Consider the following 23,679-nt stretch of genomic DNA (forward strand, 5'->3'; position numbering starts at 1 on the left):
AACTTGTTTGAAAGAAAAAATTTTACAGAAAGACAATTTAAAATGTGGGAGATTCTAGACTTTTTTACACTTTTCCGCCTTGGGGCGGAAAAGCGACTTGGGGCAACTGTTGTGATTTGGCGCTATATAAATAAAATTGATTTGATCTGATTTTGATTTTCCGCTGCATAATTTTCAATTTGAAAAGTTTGAATTCCCAAGTCACAATATCATCAGGCTGGGGGCGTTCACTTCGAAATGTGAAAATCTCACCTTGTCCTTGTGATTCAGATTTTGACACTTCCCTATATTGTCAAAAAATAAAAAAACAAAAGGTCCAGCTTTCCTCCCCGAGTCAGCAGGTGCATTTCTGGAAAACGACTTGGAGCACAAGGTTTCAAACGAGTAGCTATTTGAACAAATTTTTTCTGTAGTACAAATATTTTGTTTATATAAGTTGCAAAGGTACTTCCCCATACAATATTACAATAAATTAAATATGGATAAATTAAACTATAATATAATGTTAAAAGACAATTGTGATGTACTAAATGTCTTATTTTGTTTATGATTCCTACTGACTTGGTTATTTTTTTTTACAAACATGATAAATATGTTCTTTCCAACACAGTTTCTCATCTATCCATAGACCCAAGAAACATGTAGATGACACCCTTGATATTACTTCGTTATCGATGCAAATTTTAATTACACCATGATTACATTTTTTTATTGCCAGCAAATAACATAAAATTTGACTTTTTTTATATTCAGCGATAATCTATTGGTTTTGTGTTGTGAAAGTGTAGGAACACGGACCCACAACAGGGGGCGCAAATGAACGGACAATGGAGGAATCAAATAACACTGTTTTTACTGTTGTGAAAACAGGCACAACAACACAGCCAATTACAATATTGAGACTGAGTCCAATAACAACGGTGTCGTGTGGGCAGGCTCGACGATAGGAGACGTCTGTCCAAGTCGAACCGGAACCAACCCGATTTCCTCTGCCACCGAACCCCGGGAATACTGGAGCCGCCAAGTCCCGAATCCCCAGGTGGCCACTGCCTCCGCTCGTCGGATCCGGTACTGCTGGCAAGGAACAAAAACAGTCAGGTGTGGATGCGGCTGCACCCAGTAACACGGAGGGTGGAGAGTCCACCTCCACCTCTCGTTAACAATGATACAGGAGTGTAGGAAGGTGAGTACTTATCCAAAAGTTGTTCAGTAGTCAGCTGTCCTACAAATGCTCCACAAGAAATACAACAATGGTTAGTTATATGTATGGGCAGAGATTGTTACCTCTTTGGTCAGGCGATATCTCGGCAAATGAGGTGGAGATGCCGTCCTGCTGATATACCTCCGTACTGATTGGGATCAGCTGTCTCCAGTGATGGATGACAGCTGTCGTCCTGGCTGCTCCCGTAAGGCGGCAGCGCCCTCCGGTGTCTGGAGCCCGCACTCCAGGCAGGGCGCCCTCTAGTGGTGGTGGGCCAGCAGTACCTCCTCTTCAGTGGCCCACACAACAGGACCCCCCCCTCAACGGGCGCCTCCTGGCGCACGACCGGGTTTGTCAGGGTGGCGACGGTAGAAGTCGGCCAGGAGGGCCGGGTCCAGGATGAAGCCCTTCTTCACCCAGGAGCGTTCTTCGGGGCCGTACCCCTCCCAGTCCACCAGATACTGAAAACCCCGGCCCATTCGTCGGACGTCGAGGAGCCGGCGCACGGTCCAAGCCGGCTCTCCGTCGATGATCCGGGCAGGAGGTGGCGCCGGACCCGGAGTGCAGAGGGGTGAGGTGTGATGGGGTTTAATCCTGGAGACGTGGAATACCGGATGAATCCGCAGTGAGGCCGGAAGCTGGAGCCTCACTGCGGTGGGATTGATGACCTTGAGTATCTTGTAAGGGCCGATGTATCGTTCTTGCAGTTTTGGGGAGTCCACTTGAAGGGGAATGTCCTTGGTGGACAACCACACTTCCTGCCCAGGACGATACGTGGGAGCCGGGGCCCGCCGCCGGTCTGCATGGTTCTTCGCCCTCGTTCGGGCCTTTAACAAAGCAGAACGGGCGGCACGCCACACCCAACGGCACTTCCGTAGGTGGGCCTGGACCGAGGGCACACCGACCTCCCCCTCAACCACCGGAAACAACGGGGGTTGATACCCCAAGCACACCTCGAAAGGGGAGAGGCCGGTGGCTGACAACACTTGACTGTTGTGGGCGTACTCGATCCAGGCCAGGTGGGTACTCCAGGCCGTCGGGTGCGCGGCTGTCACACAGCGTAGGGTCTGCTCCATCTCCTGGTTGGCCCGTTCTGCTTGTCCGTTGGTCTGGGGGTGATACCCGGACGAGAGACTGACCGTGGCCCCCAGTTCCCGGCAAAAGCTCCTCCAAACATGCAAGGAGAACTGGGGACCGCGATCGGAGACGATGTCTGATGGTATCCCATGCAGACGGACGACGTGGTGGACTAGGAGGTCCGCTGTCTCCTGGGCCGTTGGTAGCTTCGGGAGGGCCACGAAGTGGGCCGCCTTGGAGAATCGGTCCACTATCGTGAGAATGATGGTGTTTCCCTGGGACGGCAGGAGACCCGTGACAAAATCCAGGCCGATGTGAGACCAGGGGCGATGAGGCACGGGCAGCGGCTGTAGCAATCCTGATGTCTTGCGGTGGTCGGCCTTGCCCCTGGCGCAGGTGGTACAGGCCTGGATGTAACCCCGGACGTCGGCCTCCAGGGACGCCCACCAGAAGCGCTGCCGGACGACTGCCACGGTTCTTCGCACCCCAGGATGACAGGAGAGCTTAGAACCGTGACAGAAGTCCAGAACTGCAGCCCTGGCTTCTGGTGGGACGTAGAGTTTGTTCTTCGGTCCGGTTCCGGGGTCCGGGTCTCGTGTCAGGGCCTCCCGGACGGTCTTCTCCACATCCCAGGTGAGGGCGGCCACGATAGCGGACTCCGGGATGATGGGATCCGGGGGATCCGACGACTCCGTTTTGACCTCATCTTCATGTACCCGGGACAAAGCATACGATCTTTGGTTTTTGGTCCCGGGACGGTAGGTGATCCGGAAGTCAAAACGGCCGAAGAACAGTGACCAGCGGGCTTGCCTGGGATTCAGCCGCTTGGCGGTCCTGATATACTCCAGGTTCCGGTGGTCAGTGAAAACCGTGAATGGCACAGACGTTCCCTCCAACAGATGTCTCCACTCCTCAAGAGCCTCTTTCACCGCAAGGAGCTCTCGATTGCCGACGTCATAGTTCCGTTCGGCTGGGGTCAACCTGCGGGAAAAATAGGCACACGGGTGAAGGACCTTATCGGTCTTCCCGCTCTGGGACAGCACGGCTCCTATCCCTGAGTCCGAGGCGTCCACTTCAACCACTAACTGGCGACTAGGATCGGGCTGCACCAGAACAGGTGCAGACGAGAAGCACCGTTTCAACTCCTTGAATGCGGCATCGCACCGATCCGACCAGGTGAAGGGGACTTTTGGTGAGGTCAGGGCTGTCAGTGGGCTAACTACCTGACTGTAGCCCTTAATGAACCTCCTGTAGAAATTAGCAAAGCCTAGGAACTGTTGCAACTTCCTACGGCTTGTGGGTTGGGGCCAGTCTCTCACCGCCGCAACCTTGGCCGGATCAGGAGCGACGGAGTTGGAGGAGATGATGAACCCCAGGAAGGACAAAGACGTGCGGTGGAACTCACACTTCTCGCCCTTCACAAACAGCCGGTTCTCCAACAACCGCTGCAGGACCTGACGTACATGCCGGACATGAGTCTCAGGATCCGGAGAAAAGATGAGTATATCGTCTAGATATACGAAGACGAACCGGTGCAGGAAATCCCGCAAGACATCATTAACTAATGCTTGGAACGTCGCGGGGGCGTTTGTGAGGCCGAACGGCATGACCAGGTACTCAAAGTGACCTAAGGGGGTGTTAAATGCCGTTTTCCACTCGTCTCCCTTCCGGATCCGAACCAGATGATACGCATTTCTAAGATCGAGCTTGGTGAAGATTTGGGCTCCATGCAGGGGTGTGAACACCGAATCCAACAGGGGCAACGGGTATCGGTTGCGAACCGTGATTTCGTTCAGCCCCCTATAATCAATGCATGGACGAAGTCCGCCGTCTTTTTTACCCACAAAAAAGAAACCTGCGCCCATCGGGGAGGTGGAATTCCGGATCAACCCAGCAGCTAATGAGTCCCGGATGTAGGTCTCCATTGATTCGCGCTCAGGCCGTGAGAGGTTGTACAGCCTACTGGACGGGAACTCACTGCCCGGAACCAAATCAATGGCACAATCATACGGATGGTGGGGGGGAAGTGTGAGAGCCAGATTCTTGCTGAACACGTCGACAAGGTCGTGGTACTCCACCGGCACCGTCCCCAGATTGGGCGGGACTCTGACCTCCTCCTTAGCTTGGGAGCCGGGAGGAACCGAGGAACCTAGACACACCCGATGGCAGGTCTCGCTCCACTGAACCACTACCCCGGACGGCCAATCGATCCGGGGATTGTGCTTCAACATCCAGGGAAATCCTAAAACCACACGGGAGGTGGCCTGAGTCACAAAAAACTCGATCACCTCGCAGTGATTTCCTGACACCACCAGAGTTACAGGTGGTGTCTTATGCGTGATCGGAGGGAGTAGGGAGCCATCTAGTGCCCGAACCTGTACAGGCGAGGTAAGCGCCACCAGAGGGAGCCCTATCTCCCTGGCCCATCTGCTGTCCAACAGATTCCCCTCAGAGCCCGTGTCCACCAGTGCTGGGGCCTTCAGGGTTGAGTCCTCATAAAGGATCGTAACTGGGAGTCGTGTGGCAATGTGGGTGTGTCCCACGTGAATGTCTCGGCCCATCCCTAGCCCAGTTTCTAGGGGGCGGGCGTTGGAGTCCAACCGCTCGGGGCAGTCTCTCATATGGTGCTCCATTGCACCACAAACAAAACAAGCTCCGTGGGCCCGTCTCCTCTGTGCATCTGGTGCCCTAAATGTTGCCCTACTCGTGTCCATAGCTTCGTCAGCAGGGGGAGCTGTGGCCCCACGGAGCGCAGGGGCCGTGGAGTGTGGGGAAGGCGGAGCGCGGTCGGAACCGGAAGGGAGAGGGACGGCGCGTGCCCGGCCACGCCCTTCGTCTCGTTCCCGCCGACGTTCTTCTAACCGGTTGTCTAACCGTATGACAAGATTGATGAGCTCATCTAAATCCCGCGGTTCGTCCTTAGCCACCAGGTGCTCCTTAAGAACCAAAGACAGTCCGTTTACAAAGGCGGCGCGGAGGGCAGTGCTATTCCAGCCGGACCTCGCAGCCGCAATGCGGAAGTCGACTGCATAGGCAGCTGTGCTCCGACGCCCCTGTCTCATTGACAGTAGCACGGTTGAAGCGGTTTCTCCTCTATTAGGGTGATCGAACACGGTTCTGAGCTCCCTTACAAACCCATCATATGTCAGAAGGAGCCGTGAATTCTGCTCCCAGAGCACTGTAGCCCAAGCGCGTGCCTCACCGCGAAGCAGGTTTATTACATAAGCTACTTTGCTAGCATCAGTCGCGTACATGACGGGACGCTGTGCGAAGACGAGCGAGCACTGCATAAGAAAATCTGCGCACGTCTCCACACAGCCTCCGTACGGTTCTGGGGGGCTTATGTAAGCTTCAGGGGAAGGTGGGTGGGGTCGTTGAATGACCAGTGGAACATCGCTGTTACGCACAGGGTTGACGGGAGGGAGAGCCGCAGCGGCGCCCGGGGGGCGCGCTTCCACTTGTGCGGTGAGAGCCTCCACCCTGCAGTTCAGGAGGACGTTCTGCTCGGTCATTAAATCCATCCGAGTCGTGAAAGCGGTGAGGATCCGCTGCAACTCACCGATCACCCCTCCCGAGGACGCCTGCGCGTCCTGTTCTTCCATTGGCCGTTCAACAGCTGGTTGACGCCCCTCGGGATCCATGACGCTGGCCGAGATATCCTGTTGTGAAAGTGTAGGAACACGGACCCACAACAGGGGGCGCAAATGAACGGACAATGGAGGAATCAAATAACACTGTTTTTACTGTTGTGAAAACAGGCACAACAACACAGCCGATTACAATATTGAGACTGAGTCCAATAACAACGGTGTCGTGTGGGCAGGCTCGACGATAGGAGACGTCTGTCCAAGTCGAACCGGAACCAACCCGATTTCCTCTGCCACCGAACCCCGGGAATACTGGAGCCGCCAAGTCCCGAATCCCCAGGTGGCCACTGCCTCCGCTCGTCGGATCCGGTACTGCTGGCAAGGAACAAAAACAGTCAGGTGTGGATGCGGCTGCACCCAGTAACACGGAGGGTGGAGAGTCCACCTCCACCTCTCGTTAACAATGATACAGGAGTGTAGGAAGGTGAGTACTTATCCAAAAGTTGTTCAGTAGTCAGCTGTCCTACAAATGCTCCACAAGAAATACAACAATGGTTAGTTATATGTATGGGCAGAGATTGTTACCTCTTTGGTCAGGCGATATCTCGGCAAATGAGGTGGAGATGCCGTCCTGCTGATATACCTCCGTATTGATTGGGATCAGCTGTCTCCAGTGATGGATGACAGCTGTCGTCCTGGCTGCTCCCGTAAGGCGGCAGCGCCCTCCGGTGCCTGGAGCCCGCACTCCAGGCAGGGCGCCCTCTAGTGGTGGTGGGCCAGCAGTACCTCCTCTTCAGCGGCCCACACAACAGCTTTGAACCAGATTGAATAATTCAAAAGTTCGTTATTTAAGATAATAACCAAATCATCTATATCTTTGCTGGAAATAAAAAGGTTAGTATCATCAGCAAACAACAATGGGAATGTAGTAGTAGAAACAGATACAAAATCATTAATATATATTGTAAACAATAACGATCCCAAAATTGAACCTTGGGGCACTCCACACTCTATAGAATTGATATCTGATTCCAGATTTAGAAAAAATATACTGTTTTCCGTCAGATAAATAATTACTAATCCATATATGTACAGTTGCCTTAAATCCATATTTGTTTAACTATGATATGACTCTCCCTGTTCTCAGTGATGTGGAAAAATTACTTCATGAAGGGAATGTATGTCAATTTATGGCTAAAATGTATTGCTAAAATGTATTCTATACAACTGAACGGATCCCCTAAGCCTGGTTTACATAGATCCAGAGAGAGGTGGGAGTCAGACTTGAACAGAACATAGATGAATATTTGTGGTCCGACCTCTGTCAAGAGTGTCTTTCAGCTACTATTATATAACGGCTAAGTGGATCCTTGTCATTTGATTGGTGCTTTGTATGTCACATGACATGGATTAATTCATTCCATTTGTGTTGCATTGCATTTAGAGTGTGGCTTGGTTCCATTTAGAGTGCAAATTTGGTTCCAAACATTTGGTACCATTGCACTCTGCATACGCACGTCCTCGTGCACGCGCACACATGTGAATGCGCACGCACATGCGCAAGCACACACATGCGCGTGTGGGCACACACACAAAACAAATCCACTGTGCTATCTGGAGGCTTTTGGCAGGAAGTTGGAAAGAAAAGCTGGACTCATTTCTAACGTGATTTTTTTTTTTTTTTTTTTTTTGCTGTACTGAGGATGTACACAGTCGACCGACCTGACTGTGTGTGTGCACGAGCGGGGCACAACAACACGATGATTTGATTGAGCTAACTGATGCTGCTAACTCTTGTAACATACACACACACATAAACACTAAATCCACTCCGCTGTAAGCCGTCTGGATGCATGAAGACCTGTTCACATGAAACGCTGACGTGATTTTTGGCTGGACTGAGGAACTACACAAAGTCTTTTTTTATCCAAAGTCAGTGCACAGCACCACTGGACTTCACGTTACAGTGGAACACCAAAATCTAAGTCCCTTTTCTGTTGTTTATAAATTAATAAAATATCAAATGACAAGGATCTATTTTAGCCATTATATAAAACAAATAATGAATGTTTTTACATTCTTTCAATGGAATGACTATTTAATTCAGTGAAAGCATATTCATACCATTCAAATCTAATCAAATCAATTTTATTTATACAGCGCCAAATCACAACAAACAGTTGCCCCAAGGCGCTTTATATTGTAAGGCAAAAGCCATACAATAATTACAGAAAAACCCCAACGGTCAAAACGACCCCCTTTGAGCAAGCACTTGGCGACAGTGGGAAGGAAAAACTCCCTTTTAACAGGAAGAAACCTCCAGCAGAACCAGGCTCAGGGAGGGGCAGTCTTCTGCTGGGACTGGTTGGGGCTGAGGGGAGAGAATCAGGAAAAAGACATGCTGTGGAAGAAAGCAAGAAAGCAGAGATCAATCACTAATGATTAAATGCAGAGTGGTGCATACAGAGCAAAAAGAGAAAGAGCTACAGGAGTTTTTGTCATGGAAAGAGGAGCGGAGGGATTCGCGCGTCGGCACGGAGCCGCATGGCGCAAAGCAACGCCGTGATGAAGCCTCACAGAACATGTTCTGGCATATCCAGCTCATCCACAATTTCTCAGATAGTCACACGACTGAAAAGCCACCGAAAGCCATCTGAAAGCCGTCCTGTGAGACCAACATGGAGGTGCTTTTGTCCGCGCCATTCGCGGCTCTGTGGCGCATTCCTCCGCTCCTCTTTCCATGACAAAAACTCCTGTAACAGTGGAATGTGCCAAAAAAGTGCTGATGTCCACGTCTTCTTCCTAGTTCTGTGGAAGTCAGACGACGTCCCGGATCAACAAAGCCTTCACTTTGGAAATGATCTGGTTGTTTCAGCAGGGTTTCAGCCTGTCGATCTGCGCTCGGAGTGCGCCGCGCTCTCAGCAACTGTGGGCGGTCTTTAAACCGGCTGGAGCACTCCTTAATCTGTGTAATCCGCATAAAATCATCCCTGAAAGCCATCTGAATTTTCCGAATGGTGTCCACCTGGAGGTCTCTCACAGTTTCTGGAAAAATTTGATGCAGCAAAGCTCCAAATCGTTCAGACATTTATTCGCAATAAAAATCCGATGAGAGGGGTGGACCAGTGCTCACACAAAGCCTGCTCACAGGTGAATGACGCAACCGACAGGCATGAAAAAACTCACGCATGCGCATGAAGGTTCAAGCTTGGCTGATGCAATCACACGTGATTCAAATCCATATGGTTTTTGAAAAAAATAAAAAGGTCCGTTACTTTTTGGACAGACCTTGTATGTGATACACTGACCAAGATCACTGGGGTCACCTTCCCTCAAGATCCTGAGCTTTGCCTGTTAGGCAATTTAACAATTGTCCATAGATCCCCAACTAAATACCAACTTCATTCTATAGGCGTCACTTTGTGTGTGGCAAGGAAGTGCATTGCAGCCACCAGGAAGTCTGACCCCTCCCACTTTAAGAGGTGGTTTTCACAATTAAACAGCTGTGTCCCTCTTGAGGAAAATCACTTATAACCTTCAAAAACATTACAATACCTTTCTCAAAATTTGGCAGCCCTACCTGAATTATATTGATGGCCCTCTTATTCCATTGTGAAGCCTGTCTTTAATTTTTATTAATTTTGTCAAACACTGACATCCCCACCTTTTTTTTTCCTTTTTGGGGTGGGACGGGGAAGGGAGTTTTGAGCTTTTGTGATTTGGTCCTTGCGTTTTGTGTTTGTACTTAACTTGTAAAACTGAAAATAAAATATTCAAAAAAAAGAGACCTGAAAGTTGAGCTACAATTTGCCAGAAAGTGCATCTAAGATGAAAGCCTAGATTTGATGTTTTAGTGAAAGAATTTAGTACTTTTATTTTATATAGACTTTTATGGTCTTATTTTTATTGATTTCAAGAGAAAAGACAGCACTCTGTCTCGCCTCAATTTTCATTTTCAGTGGAGCTTTATTGATACATTGTTTACATTGTCAAACCAAGTGTTACAGAGTAAATATTAAAAATTAAGTCCTGTCTCTGTCTCTCCCCGTCTGTCTCCCTCTCTGCCTGTCTCTCTCCCTCTCTCTGCCTGTCTTTCTCTCTCTCCCTCTCTCTCTCCATCTTTCTTTTTCTTTCCTCTCGTTGTTTTTCTCCCGTTCAGCGGACAGAATCTCTGTTCGCTGTCCTCCTCTGCTTCACGCTGAGCTGCTTTTCATAGCGTTTCACAGCCTTGAGACAGTGAAGCGGCTAACTATTTAGCACACATTTCAGCAACAATTCAGTTAATTTTTTGGAAAAACCATGCTTGACGAACAGACAATTTGAATCCGACAGCCGGGCAGAAATTTGCCGCTAACCGCAGCTAGAACACTGCGGCAGAGAGCGCTCTCAAACAGCTCGGCTTCAGAAAACCTCCCCCTCCCCTCCTCCCACAACAACAGTACGTGCTGAGCAGTGCACGCACACACATGCACGCAGACACATTCCAGCTCCAAATTCACACTCAAAGTAAAAGAGAAGCTTGTCAGCTCCACTGACAAAAAAAAAAAAAAACGTAAGTGGGAAAATCCTGAACATGCCAGAGTCACTGTGTTAGATTGTTTTCCAAATGTAAACGCCACACAGTCGTCAGCTGAAGCTTCGCCTTCAGTTCTGTCACGATTGTTGTACATAAAATCCATTAATTCTTGGAAATAATGCATTCTGACTTTTCCAGTCTAACAAATCCAGCTCCATGTCCAGGCAGTCTGTAAAAAACAGTGTCATGGAGATGTCCCACGTCCATGTCCACAGCTTCAGTAAACCAGCATCCACACAAACAGCGCGTCACCACACTTTAGGCTACAAAATCTGACACTATGAAAAAGTTAAGCATTTCGAGGTGAAGTGTGTCGTCTGCTGTCTGTAAATCCGAGCCATCACTTTCGAACAAAAGCTTAGACGTTTCATTTTCAGACAGTACAGGTTCCTTTCCCTCTGTCTGTTAGTCATCGGGATGCTTCTGCTCATTCTAAAATGTGCATCACACACTGAAAAAATGCAGAGGATTGTCAAGTGAGACGTTTTGCAGAAATGCACCTGCTAACGCTCAGAGTGAGAGGAATAAAATACATCAGCGATCACTAGTTATTATCACATTTATGCAGAGAGACTTACAGTCATGAGTACTTTTATGTTGTCTTGCTAACTGGGACATGAAAAAACACGCGACATGTCCTTTAACAAACAAGCAGCTCCCACTCCAGCAAGTGCCGTCTCTACCAGCAGCCCTGCAACCATTGAACAGAGCGTTGCATCCACGCCGGGGTCCGTGACTGCCTGTGAATCACCAGCAGATATACTGTGCTCCAACAGCTCTGCACCCACGCTGGGGGCTCAAACCATCTGTGCTCCCCATGTTCAGGCCCCCGGCTCTGCTGTGTCCAGACTTAAATACGAGGTCTGTCAATAAAGTAACTGTCCTTTTTATTTTTTTCAAAAACTATATGGATTTCATTCATATGTTTTTACGTCAGACATGCTTGAACCCTCGTGTGCATGCGTGAGTTTTTCCACGCCTATCGGTGACGTCATTCGCCTGTGAGCACGCCTTGGGAAGGAGTGGTCCCGCCCCCTCGTCGGATTTTCATTGTCTGGAAATGGCGGAATGAAAAGGACTTTTTTTCCATCAGAATTTTTTCAGAAGCTGTTAGAGACTGGCACCTGGAAACCATTCGAAAAATTTATCTGGCTTTCGGTGAAAATTTTACGGGCTTCACAGAGAATAAGCTCTGTTACTACAGCTTTAAGAACCCCTTTAAGGACGCTCAGCGCGCCGCGCTCCGAGCTGCGATGACGCGGCACAAGCCACCGGACCATTTCTAAACGGATGGCTCTGTGGATACGAGACAGTCGTGTGCTCTTTCTCTGGTTATCACAAGAGCTGGACATCAGCCATTTTCCGGCAGATTTCACTTTTAACAAGAGATTTTGTCATGGAAAGCCGCGCGGACGCTTTGCGCGTAAAGACCGATTCGCTGATGAAGCGAGACAAAGGAACACCTCCATTTTGGTGTGTCAGAGGACAAGTTTGGACATGTCCAGCTCTCCACAATTTCACTGATACTTACTGGACTGGTAAGCATTGAAAGCCAAGATAGACAAGTCCAAACTTGTCCTCTGACACGCCGAAACGGAGGTGTTCCTTTGTCTCGCTTCCAAAGCAAATCGGTCTTTACACGCGAAGCCTCCGCGCGGCTTTCCATGACAAAATCTCTTGTTAAAAGTGAAATCTGCTGGAAAATGGCTGATGTCCAGCTCTTGTGATAACCAGAGAAAGAGCACACGACGGTCTCGTATCCACAGAGCCATCCGTTTAGAAATGGTCTGGTGGCTTGTGCCGCGTCATCGCAGCTCGGAGCGCGGCGCGCCGAGCGTCCTTAAAGGGGTTCTTAAAGCTGTAGTAACAGAGCTTATTCTCTGTGAAGCCCGTAAAATTTTCACCGAAAGCCAGATAAATTTTTCGAATGGTTTCCAGGTGCCAGTCCCTAACAGCTTCTGAAAAAATTCTGATGGAAAAAAAGTCCTTTTCATTCCGCCATTTCCAGACAATGAAAATCCGACGAGGGGGCGGGACCACTCCTTCCCAAGGCGTGCTCACAGGCGAATAACGTCACCGACAGGCGTGGAAAAACTCACGCATGCGCACGAGGGTTCAAGCATGTCTGACGTAAAAACATATGAATGAAATCCATATAGTTTTTGAAAAAAATAAAAAGGACCTGTTGTGTGTTGGGGGGGGCGTGGCTGGATGTTTTGGTGTTCTTTTCTTTTCTTTGCTCTCCAGGTGGCATGAGGGCTGATTTGTCTGTGAAGAAGGTGCTGGCTGAAGAGTCTTCACCCTCATCAACATCATGGAAAGCACCTGTGAGTGGTGCTCACGTGCAACCTGGACGACTTGCAGCTGAAGCAGATAACTGGATGGCGTTCTGCATTTAAGTCATGTGTGATTCAAGCAGAACTGCCGGGAACTCGACCTTGTGACGTTCGTTTGTGAGACGCTGAGGACCGCGCCTGGGTTTTGACACATCGAGCCCGTGAAGCAGGGAGGGGTGAGGACACATGCTGTCAGCACACACGAAAGGTAATTAAGTGTTTAAGTAATTGTTGATAGTAACTTGGTGTTTTGTTACACAGTATACTGGAATTGTGAAGAGAATTGTGCAGTTTGCTTCTCACTGCTGTGGCGTGAAGGATAAGTGATCCTCCACTTGTTGTGAGAAGCTGCTCATTTGCATAAAGTAAAAAAGGACACTGACCTGAGTGTGTTGCTGATAGCGTGTGTTTATTGGAAGATATAGTTGTATCTGTTGACTTACCTCACCTTCTCTTTGCTTCACAGAGAATCAGTTTGTCGTGTCCACCTGGGGGGTGTCTGGTGGTGGTAGGAAGTCCAGGAGCGCCGGCTTTAATCCTTGCGGGCGCTGGAGAGCGAGCCACGAATCACTCCACCAGAGGGACGTTGTTTTTATGTTTTTACACTTTTAAGCACAGGTGAATAATAAATAGTTTCTGTTTGGAACCGCTTTCTGGTTATTTTTAGCGCTGGGTCCTGTCTGACGCAGGTCCGCTCCTCAACCCGCGTCGACACATAACAGGACCGTTACTTTATTGACAGACCTCGTATGGATCGCCCATCTCAGCCCATTTTAAGCAGCTACTCTATGTGGTCATTTGGGCAAGTTCAAAGGTGTTTAACACAGCATGGTATCAAACTCGACCGCCGCTTGAATATTCAGTACTGCGCAATGCCAGCAACTGCTTCACTTGTCACAAATTTAGTTCTAATTCAGATCATGAGGACATAATTACTCAATGTAGCTGCACTAATTGGAAAAAAGCACACGATGAAGACAGTGGCTTTTACAAACACGCAGCAACCATCTCACACTCCAGGGCCATGGTCGCATGGCAGGAGTACCAGGGACGGTCAGAGACAGGGGAAAATACTGTCCATCTGCTTGGTCATACCCAAGTAGAAAAGAACAAATACTACATTAAAAACATGGGTGAAGTCATTCAGTTTCTCTTGGTTAGTGAACTCGCTCTGCGTGGGCACAATCACAGGGACGTGGATGAGTAGGGACCGTTTACTCGACTCGCTGATTACACTCTCAAAAAACATTCTAAACTCACAGATATCACAAAATTCACCCCAGAAAATGCCAAAGATGCTCATTTTCCACATTGACCCACATGCTCACCCCTCTGTGCAGATCAAGGAAGACAGATGTCGTCATTTTGGCCCATGAAACAGACATAACAAAAATCATGACATCAATCAATTTGTGTCAGAATGTGCCACAGCGAGCCGCAAACCAGCACAGTAAATAGTGTCTGGGTTACTGTAAATATCTAGTCTGGAGTAAAAAGTATTTAGTCAGCCCCAGATTGTGCAAGTTCTCCTGCTTAGAAAGATGAGAGAGGTCTGTAATTTTCATCATAGGTACACTTCAACTATGAGAGACAAAATGAGAAAAAAAAAAAAAAATCACATTGTAGGATTTTTAAAGAATTTATTTGTAAATTATGGCGGAAAATAAGTATTTGGTCACTCACAAACAAGCAAGATTTCTGGCTCTCACAGACCTGTAACTTCTTTAAGAAGCTCTTCTGTCCTCCACCTGTTACCTGTATTAATGGCACCTGTTTGAACTAGTTATCTGTATAAAAGACACCTGTCCACAGCCTCAAACAGTCAGACTCCAAACTCAGCCATGGCCAAGACCAAAGAGCTGTCGAAGGACACCAGGAAGACAATTGTAGATTTGCACCAGGCTGGGAAGAGTAAATTTACAATAGTCATGCAGGTTGGTGCGAATACATCAACTGTGGGAGCAATTGTAAGAAAATGGAAGACATACAAGACCATTGATAATCTCCCTCAATCTGGGGCTCCATGCAAGATCTCATCCCGTGGGGTCAAAATGATCGTGAGAACTGTGAACAAAAATCCCACAACTACACAGAGGGACCTGATGAATGACCTGCAGAGAGCTGGGACCAAAGTAACAAAGGCTCCACACTACGCAGAGAGGGACTCAAATCCTGCAGTGCCAGGCGTGTCCCCCAGCTTAAGACAGTACGTGTCCAGGCCCGTCTGAAGTTTGCCAGAGAGCATATGGATGATCCAGAAGAGGACTGGGAGAATATCATGTGGTGAAACCAAAATAGAACATTTTGGTAAAAACTGACCTCGTTGTGTTTGGAGGAAGAAGAACGCTGAGTTGCATCCCAAGAACACCATATCTACTGTGAATCATGGGGGTGGAAACATCATGATTTGGGGCTGGTTTTCTGAATAGGGGACGACTAATCCGTGTTAAGGGAAGAAGGAATGTTGCCATGTATCCTTTGATTTTAAGCCAAAACCTCCTTCCATCAGTGAGAGCATTGAAGATGCAACGTGGCTGGGTCTTCAAGCATGACAGTGATCCCAAACACACCGCTCGGGCAATGAAGGAGTGGCTCCGTAAAAAGCATTTCAAGGTCCTGGAGTGGCCTAACCAGTCTCCAGACCTCAACCCCATAGAAAATTTGTTGAGGGAGTTGAAAGTCTGTGCTCCCCAGCGACAGCCCCAAAACATCACTGCTCTAGAGGAGATCTGCATGGAGGAATGGACCAAAATACCAGCTACAGTGTGTGCAAACCTGGTGAAGACTTACAGGAAACATTTGACCTCTGTCATTGCCAACAAAGATTATGTTACAAAGTGTCCGAGTTTAAATTTTATTGTTAACCAAATACTTATTTTCCACCATAATTTACAAATAAATTCTTTAAAAATCCTACAGTGTGATTTCTTGGATTTTTTTTTCTCATTTTGTCTCTCATAGTTGAAGTGTACCTAGATGAAAATTACAGACCTCTCTCATCTTTCTAAGTTGGAGAACTTGCACAATCAGCGACTGACTAAATACATTTTTACCCCACTGTAGTTTCTTCTGCACATCTCCTGTTGTTCTATGTTCTACATTTCTGTTGTTGACCTCAGTTTGTTAGTGTTCTACGAGGTCTGTCAATAAAGTAATGTACCTTTTTATTTTTTTCAAAAACTATATGGATTTGATTCATATGTTTTTACGTCAGACATGCTTGAACCCTCGTGCGCATGCATGAGTTTTTCCACACCTGTCGGTGATGTCATTCGCCTGTGAGCACGCCTTGGAAAGGAGTGGTCCCGCCCCCTCGTCGGATTTTCATTGTCTGGAAATGGCGGAATGAAAAGGACTTTTTTTCCATCAGAATTTTTTCAGAAGCTGTTAGAGACTGGCACCTGGAAACCATTCAAAAAATTTATCTGGCTTTCGGTGAAAATTTTACGGGCTTCACAGAGAATAAGGACTTTTACTACAGCTTTCAGGATTGCTTTAAGGACGGTCGGTGTGCCGCGCTCCGAGCTGCGACGACGCGGCACAAACCACTGGATCATTTCTAAACGGATGGCTCTGTGGATACAAGACCGTCGTGTGCTCTTTCTCTGGTTATCACAAGAGCTGGACATCAGCCATTTTCCAGCAGATTTCACTTTTAACAAGAGATTTTGTCATGGAACGCCGCGCGGAGGCTTCGTGCGTCACGACCGATTCGCTGATGAAGCGAGACAAAGGAACACCTCCGTTTCGGAGTGTTAGAGGACAAGTTGGGACATGTCCAGCTCTCCACAATTTCTCTTATACTCACTCGACTCGTAAGCACTGAAAGCCAAGATAGGCATGTCCAAAAACACAGAAACACAGACAGGAACCAAAAGGAGCCAACAGGAGAACTGACAGGAGCCCACAGGAACCGTCAGGAGCCGATAGGAAGCCTAATGGACCTTTCACACTGAATACGTCAGATGCATCAAATGCATGAAAAATCGGTCTAAAAAGCATTATTTTCAATGAGACGCATTGCTTTTAGATGCGTCAGATGCGTCGCGTCAAAAGCCGAGCTAAACTGACGTTTCTGACAGGAGCGCGCATTGCCGCATGTTGGCAGGCTGACAGTCAAAGTTCAATCCAATCCAACTTTCGATACTCTGAGCTGTGACGTACCTTTGCGTTGTCCAATAGGAACAACGCGTCGGGTCAAAACACGGAAGACTAGTGGCAGAAACTACTGATCTGTACAATACAATCGTGTCACAGGACTGCTCATTTATGGAGCAGTTTTCTGAAGAAAAATCCTTGGAAATGTTTTTTGTTGTTGTTTGTTACCATCTGTAAATTAAAACCACCTCTGATTTCAGATTAGACCATTTCTTGTTTAACATAAGGAACCACAGACATTTATTTTTAGACAAAATAACATGGAAATTTGTAACTTTTTTTTAAGTCTGGTAGATTATTTATATCTCATTTCAACCATAAACAGACACTGTAAATAAATACAAATGTTTATTATAAATGCAACAGGAAATAATTTAACAATGACTGCAGTGTGATTGTAAAGTAGGATTTCTGTGACATAAACCTCATGATGAATTTTTTTTTAATGGTCATTTCATCTTGTAATTTCGTCAAAACATGTAATTGCCTTTAATATTATCAGGACAGAGTCATTTCTAAAATATGAATTTGAGCACAATAAGTGGAGAGCTTCTACTTGTGCAAATGTCTTTTGACTTTGATTCATGGACATTTTTAATGATCCGTTCATTTATTGTTAAAATATAAAATGAAACAGCTTTTTAAAAAATAATAAAATAGTTGCTGTTGAAAGAGCCTTTTATTTAGAAGCAGGTGATGTTCTGCTGGATTCTCTGGACCAGATGAAGGTCTCTTCTGCAGCTTTGAACTCTGGTGGTGTTGCTGAAGACACTTTTGTCCTATTTTGAAGAGCAGAGATGTTTTCTTTCGACTGGACTTCGTGGTGTTCAGCTCATCAATGGAAGTTTGGTTGTCTGCACAGCAAATGTTCCTGATTGGGACAAATAAAAATATTTCTTTAAATATAAAGAAACACTAAACAGTTTATATATATATAAAAAGGAAAAAAAATGGGAAAAAAAAATGGGAAAAAAAAAAAACGCCCGAAAAAAAAAGATTTAAAGTTGAGCTTTTGTGGTCTCTGAAAAAAGCTGTAGCTTTATTTGGTAAAAAATAAAAAAGACTGAACCATTTAGAAATTAAAGTGTTCACTCAGATCAACTGTGCTAAAAGGCTAAGCTAACGTTAGCCGATCATTAAACCTTCACAGCAGTTCAGCAAACGTCACTTTTTATTCTCACCTCAATAAAGCTGCAGAACTAAACTCCGCTGGTCAAACTGGGACTTCACATATATCCAAAAAGTGGGAGATTTCAGACTCAGTGGGTTTACTCCATCACCCCGGCTGCCTGCCTCGCTCTGCCCAGTGATGATGCCCCAAATCCCAGCTTCTCCGTGCGGGTTGGCCCGCTGTCGTTGTTCGATCGATATCCCACCAAGTCGTCAGTCCTCCCTCGGTCGGCGTCACTCCAAAAAGTAGCTGAAAAAAGCTTCTCCCAGCAGGGTGATGGGAGAATCATTCTACTGCTGTTTTTTAAAGCTTTTTTGTGGTTCAGGCGATGCAAATTCAAGATGGTGATCGCTGAACTTTTTTCAGGTTGTGAAACAGCCAGAGTGTGACGTGGCAATCTCCGCCCCCTTGCCGCTTCCGAAGCAACGCGTCTGACGTCATGCGTCGGATGCGTTAAAAACGCATCTTGACGGACTGGAAACCGTTGACGGATTGGCCTGAAGTATGCAGTGTGAAAGGCCCATAATTCAACCTGTAGAAGCCAGAGCAGGAGCGCGCACTGACTCATATATATATATATATATATATATATATATATATACACCCCTGGCAAAAATTATGGAATCACCGGCCTTGGAGGATGTTCATTCAGTTGTTTAATTTTGTAGAAAAAAAAGCAGATCACAGACATGACACAAAACTAAAGTAATTTCAAATGGCAACTTTCTGGCTTTAAGAAACACTATAAGAAATCAGGAAAAAAAATTGTGGCAGTCAGTAACGGTTACTTTTTTAGACCAAGCAGAGGGAAAAAAATATGGATTCACTCAATTTTGAGGAATAAATTATGGAATCACCCTGTAAATTTTCATCCCCAAAACTAACACCTGCATCAAATCAGATCTGCTTGTTAGTCTGCATCTAAAAAGGAGTGATCACACCTTGGAGAGCTGTTGCACCAAGTGGACTGACATGAATCATGGCTCCAACACAAGAGATGTTAATTGAAACAAAGGAGAGGATTATCAAACCCTTAAAAGAGGGTAAATCATCACGCAATGTTGCAAAAGATGTTGGTTGTTCACAGTCAGCTGTGTCTAAACTCTGGACCAAATACAAACAACATGGGAAGGTTGTTAAAGGCAAACATACTGGTAGACCAAGGAAGACATCAAAGTGTCAAGACAGAAAACTTAAAGCAATATGGCTCAAAAATCAAAAATGCACAACAAAACAAATGAGGAACGAATGGGAGGAAACTGGAGTCAACGTCTGTGACCAAACTGTAAGAAACCGCCTAAAGGAAATGGGATTTACATACAGAAAAGCTAAACAAAAGTCATCATTAACACCTAAACAGAAAAAAACAAGATTACAATGGGCTAAGGAAAAGCAATCGTGGACTGTGGATGACTGGATGAAAGTCATATTCAGTGATGAATCTCGAATCTGCATTGGGCAAGGTGATGATGCTGGAACTTTTGTTTGGTGCCGTTCCAATGAGATTTATAAAGATGACTGCCTGAAGAGAACATGTAAATTTCCACAGTCACTGATGATATGGGGCTGCATGTCAGGTAAAGGCAGTGGGGAGATGGCTGTCATTACATCATCAATAAAATGCACAAGTTTACATTGATATTTTGGACACTTTTCTTATCCCATCAATTGAAAGGATGTTTGGGGATGATGAAATCATTTTTCAAGATGAAAACTGTGAAAACATTCCTTGCAAAAAGACACATAGGGTCAATGTCATGGCCTGCAAATAGTCCGGATCTTAATCCAATTGAAAATCTTTGGTGGAAGTTGAAGAAAATGGTCCATGACAAGGTTCCAACCTGCAAAGCTGATCTGGCAACAGCAATCAGAGAAAGTTGGAGCCAGATTGATGAAGAGTACTGTTTGTCACTCATTAAGTCCGTGCCTCAGAGACTGCAAGCTGTTAGAAAAGCCAGAGGTGGTGCAACAAAATACTAGTGATGTGTTGGAGCGTTCTTTTGTTTTTCATGATTCCATAATTTATTCCTCAGAATTGAGTGATTCCAAATTTTTTTCCCTCTGCTTGGTCTAAAAAAGTAACCGTTACTGACTGCCACAATTTTTTGTTCTTGATTTCTTATAGTGTTTCTTAAAGCCAGAAAGTTGCCATTTGAAATGACTTTAGTTTTGTGTCATGTCTGTGATCTGCTTTTTTTCTACAAAATTAAACAACTGAATGAACATCCTCCGAGGCCGGTGATTCCATAATTTTTGCCAGGGGTTGTATATAAACACACACACGTCTTATGGCATGTTGTGTGTTGTTGGACACCGTGTCTGTGCGTGTAATCGACATAAAAACGCATGTATGAGGTCTGTTAGAAAAGTATCAGACCTTTTTATTTTTTTCAAAAACCTGACGGATTTGAATCACGTGTGCTTGCATGAGCCAACCTTGAACCTTCGTGCACATGCGTGATTTTTTTCACGCCTGATGATTGCATCATTTGCTTGTAAGCAGCCTTTGTGTGAGGATGGGTGTAGTCTCTCATCATTTTTTCTTTGCAAGGAAAATGGTGGAACAACTGGAGCAGCGCAACTGCATCAAATTTTGCCAGAAACTGGGCGACAGCCAGGTGGAAACCATTCCGATTATTCAGACGGCTTTCGGTGACGATCCTCTGGGCATCACACAGATTAAGAAGCGGTACAACCGGTTTAAAGACGGCCACACAACGGTGGAGAGCGAGCCACGCTCCGGGCGGCCATCAACATGCTGAAATGACCAGATCATTTCCAAAGTGAATGCTGTGGTGATGTGGGACCGTCGTGTGACTATCCGAGAAATTGCGGAAGAGGTGGACATCAGCACTTTTTCGGCACATTCCACTGTGACAGAAGACTTTGCCATGAAAAGAGTTGCAGCGCAATTCATCAGCACGAAGCTGATGGTGCAGCAAATGCGCCACCATGTTGAAGTCTCGCAGGACATGTTGTAACATGCCCAGCTCTTGCACCATTCGGAAGATTCAGACGGCTTTTGGTGGCTTTTCAGTTGTGTGACTATCCGAGAAATTGTGGATGAGCTGGGCATGTCACAACATGTCCTGTGAGACTTCAACACGAAGGCGCTTTTGTTCCGCCATCAGCTTTGTGCCGATGAATTTTGCTGCAATTCTTTTCATGGCCAAATCTTCTGTCACAGTGGAATGTGCCAAAAAAGTGCTGATGTCCACCTCTTCCGCAATTTCTCGGACAGTCACATGACGGTCCCACATCACCACAGCATTCACTTTGGAAATGATCCAGTCATTTCAGCATGTTGATGGCCGCCCGGAGCGCGGCTCGCTCTCCACCGTTGTGCGGCCGTCTTTAAACCGGTTGTACCGCTCCTTAATCTGTGTGATGCCCAGAGGATCGGCACTGAAAGCCGTCTGAATAATCCGAATGGTTTCCACCTGGCTGTCGCCCAGTTTCTGGCAAAATTTGATGCAGTCCCGCTGCTCCAGTTGTTCCACCATTTCCTTACAAAGAAAAAACGACGAGAGACTACACCCATCCTCACACAAAGGCTGCTTAAAGCAAATGGCGTGACAAAAATCACGCATGCGCACGAAGGTTCAAGGTTTGCTCATGCAAGCACACGTGATTCAAATCCATCAGGTTTTAAAAAAAAATAAAAAGGTCCGATACTTTTCTAACAGACCTCATATTAAACGTCGCCAAAAGTCTATGAAACAGATTTTTTTTTAAATCATGTATGAACAACCAACATACTGTTTCCATCACGGGTTTTTTTTAACTCACTATTACTAACCCTACTCCTACCCCCAACCACAACCACCCCACTATCCGTCACGGAATGAATAGAATTTGTGCTCCCATGATGAAAATTTTTCACTTTTCTAGACAATATGACGAACCAATAGATTAATGTATATTACGTCTTGCTGAATCACGACATGCCGTGACACTGGGTTGGTTAGTGCATGCTCCGGCTCCTACAGGCTGAATTAGGCTTCCTCGCCGTTCCTGATGGTTCCTATTGATTCTCCTTACGGTTCCTGTGGGCTCCTGTCAGTTCTCCTGCTGGCTCTTTTCGGTTTTTGTTGGTGTTTAGCCACATCGACCCCCGCCAGTCAAAATGCATAGAACACTGCCATCTACTGGATGGAAATTTGAATAGCGACATACATATTTGTGATACTGAGCAGTTTTGTGCTGAGAATGTCTCAATATTGCTTCAGTGAGCAACATGATGAATGCATGTAACTGGTGATCTACAAATGCTGAATCACACTTCACAAACAGAATTTTCAGTTGTGCAAATGCCTTTTTTTTTACAAATAAAAAAAACTATATATTTACAAATACATATTTACTTGTAGAAATCAACACGCAAGTTACAAATCAGAACTATGTGTTTGTGGATCACAAAGCACATGTACAAATCAAAGTATAATTGTAAATCACCATCTGTGCATTTGCAAGTATTGATGAGACAAATTTAACTCTGTGGGTTAGAGGGGAAAAAAAGTTTCAAGATTTTTTGCGTGCTGTATTTTACACCAATGCAGAGGTTCTTTTTTTTTTTTTTTTTGCAGCCCCCCCCCCCTCCCAAAAAAAGGACAAATGCCCCCCAAACTTGGCATCCTGGTATCAAAGCATTAATAAGTGACCATCAGCTGCAGTCTGCAGTTAAATGTCATCTCTTTCGTCCATCAAAAATCTAACGTTTTAAAGTACTTTCAGCTCTTTTTATCCTGTTATTGTGTAAAAGATTTCCTGTCTTTATTATTCCCGACCAAAGGGTTCAGATTCAACTTTAGATCTCTGTGACTTTTCTCCATATTTTTTTATCTCTGGTATTTACTGATTGTACAAGTATTTGTTTTATGTTTTTTATGTTTTTTGTTTTACTAAATACGCGGGCATTTTTTATGTTGTCATATTTATAATAACAGTGTTCTCCGAAAAGACAAACACAGTCCCGGACTCCGGACGGACCCGTTCGGCGACAGAAGCATCTTACCGGCCGGCAGAAGTAGCGGTTCCGCCTCCTATTCTTCCGGAATGGGACTTTCTTCAGGACTGTGGTCACACTTCTTGTCTTTATTTCTTTTTCGTCTTTCTTGGGGCTTTCTGTGACTTTGGTCTTCTGTGGTCCTCACGCGGATGTTGTCCTCCGACCTGTCTCAGCAGCTCCTTACCGGCTCCAACCGGTACCCAAAACCAAACCGGCTCGTCAGCGCCAAAGACACCAGAGCGGCGCGAGATGCCTCACTAGCAGCAGAGACGCACGTAGAGATTAATGATAACTAGAGGGGACAAGAGGTTTATACCGCAATATGTTTGTACGCCATCTTGGTACAGACATTCCAGCAGTTTGTACCGACAACACAAAAAAAGCACGTCAGTAACCTCAGCGAAGTAAAATCCTCTATCTATCTATCTATCTATCTATCTATCTATCTATCTATCTATCTATCTATCTATCTATCTAAATACATATGTACATACAATGAATTTTGTACTCTGCATTTAACCATCTGAATTACAATTAGACACAATCCAATCATTAGGAGCAGCAG

At 46.0% G+C, this 23,679-nt stretch overlaps 1 protein-coding gene across 1 annotated transcript in view; it reads right to left on the reverse strand.

The window, feature by feature from the left end:
• LOC117505882 (monocarboxylate transporter 7-like) overlaps nucleotides 1-23,348 on the reverse strand; it is a 48,724-nt gene extending 25,376 nt beyond the window's left edge. The window contains exon 1 of the mRNA XM_034165418.1: nucleotides 23,121-23,348. The gene's annotated coding sequence lies outside the window, so the exon portion shown is untranslated. The remainder of the gene's footprint in view (nucleotides 1-23,120) is intronic.
• Nucleotides 23,349-23,679: the final 331 nt, after the last annotated feature.

Source organism: Thalassophryne amazonica, unplaced genomic scaffold (assembly GCF_902500255.1).
Source record: "Thalassophryne amazonica unplaced genomic scaffold, fThaAma1.1, whole genome shotgun sequence".
Lineage (NCBI taxonomy): Eukaryota > Metazoa > Chordata > Actinopteri > Batrachoidiformes > Batrachoididae > Thalassophryne > Thalassophryne amazonica.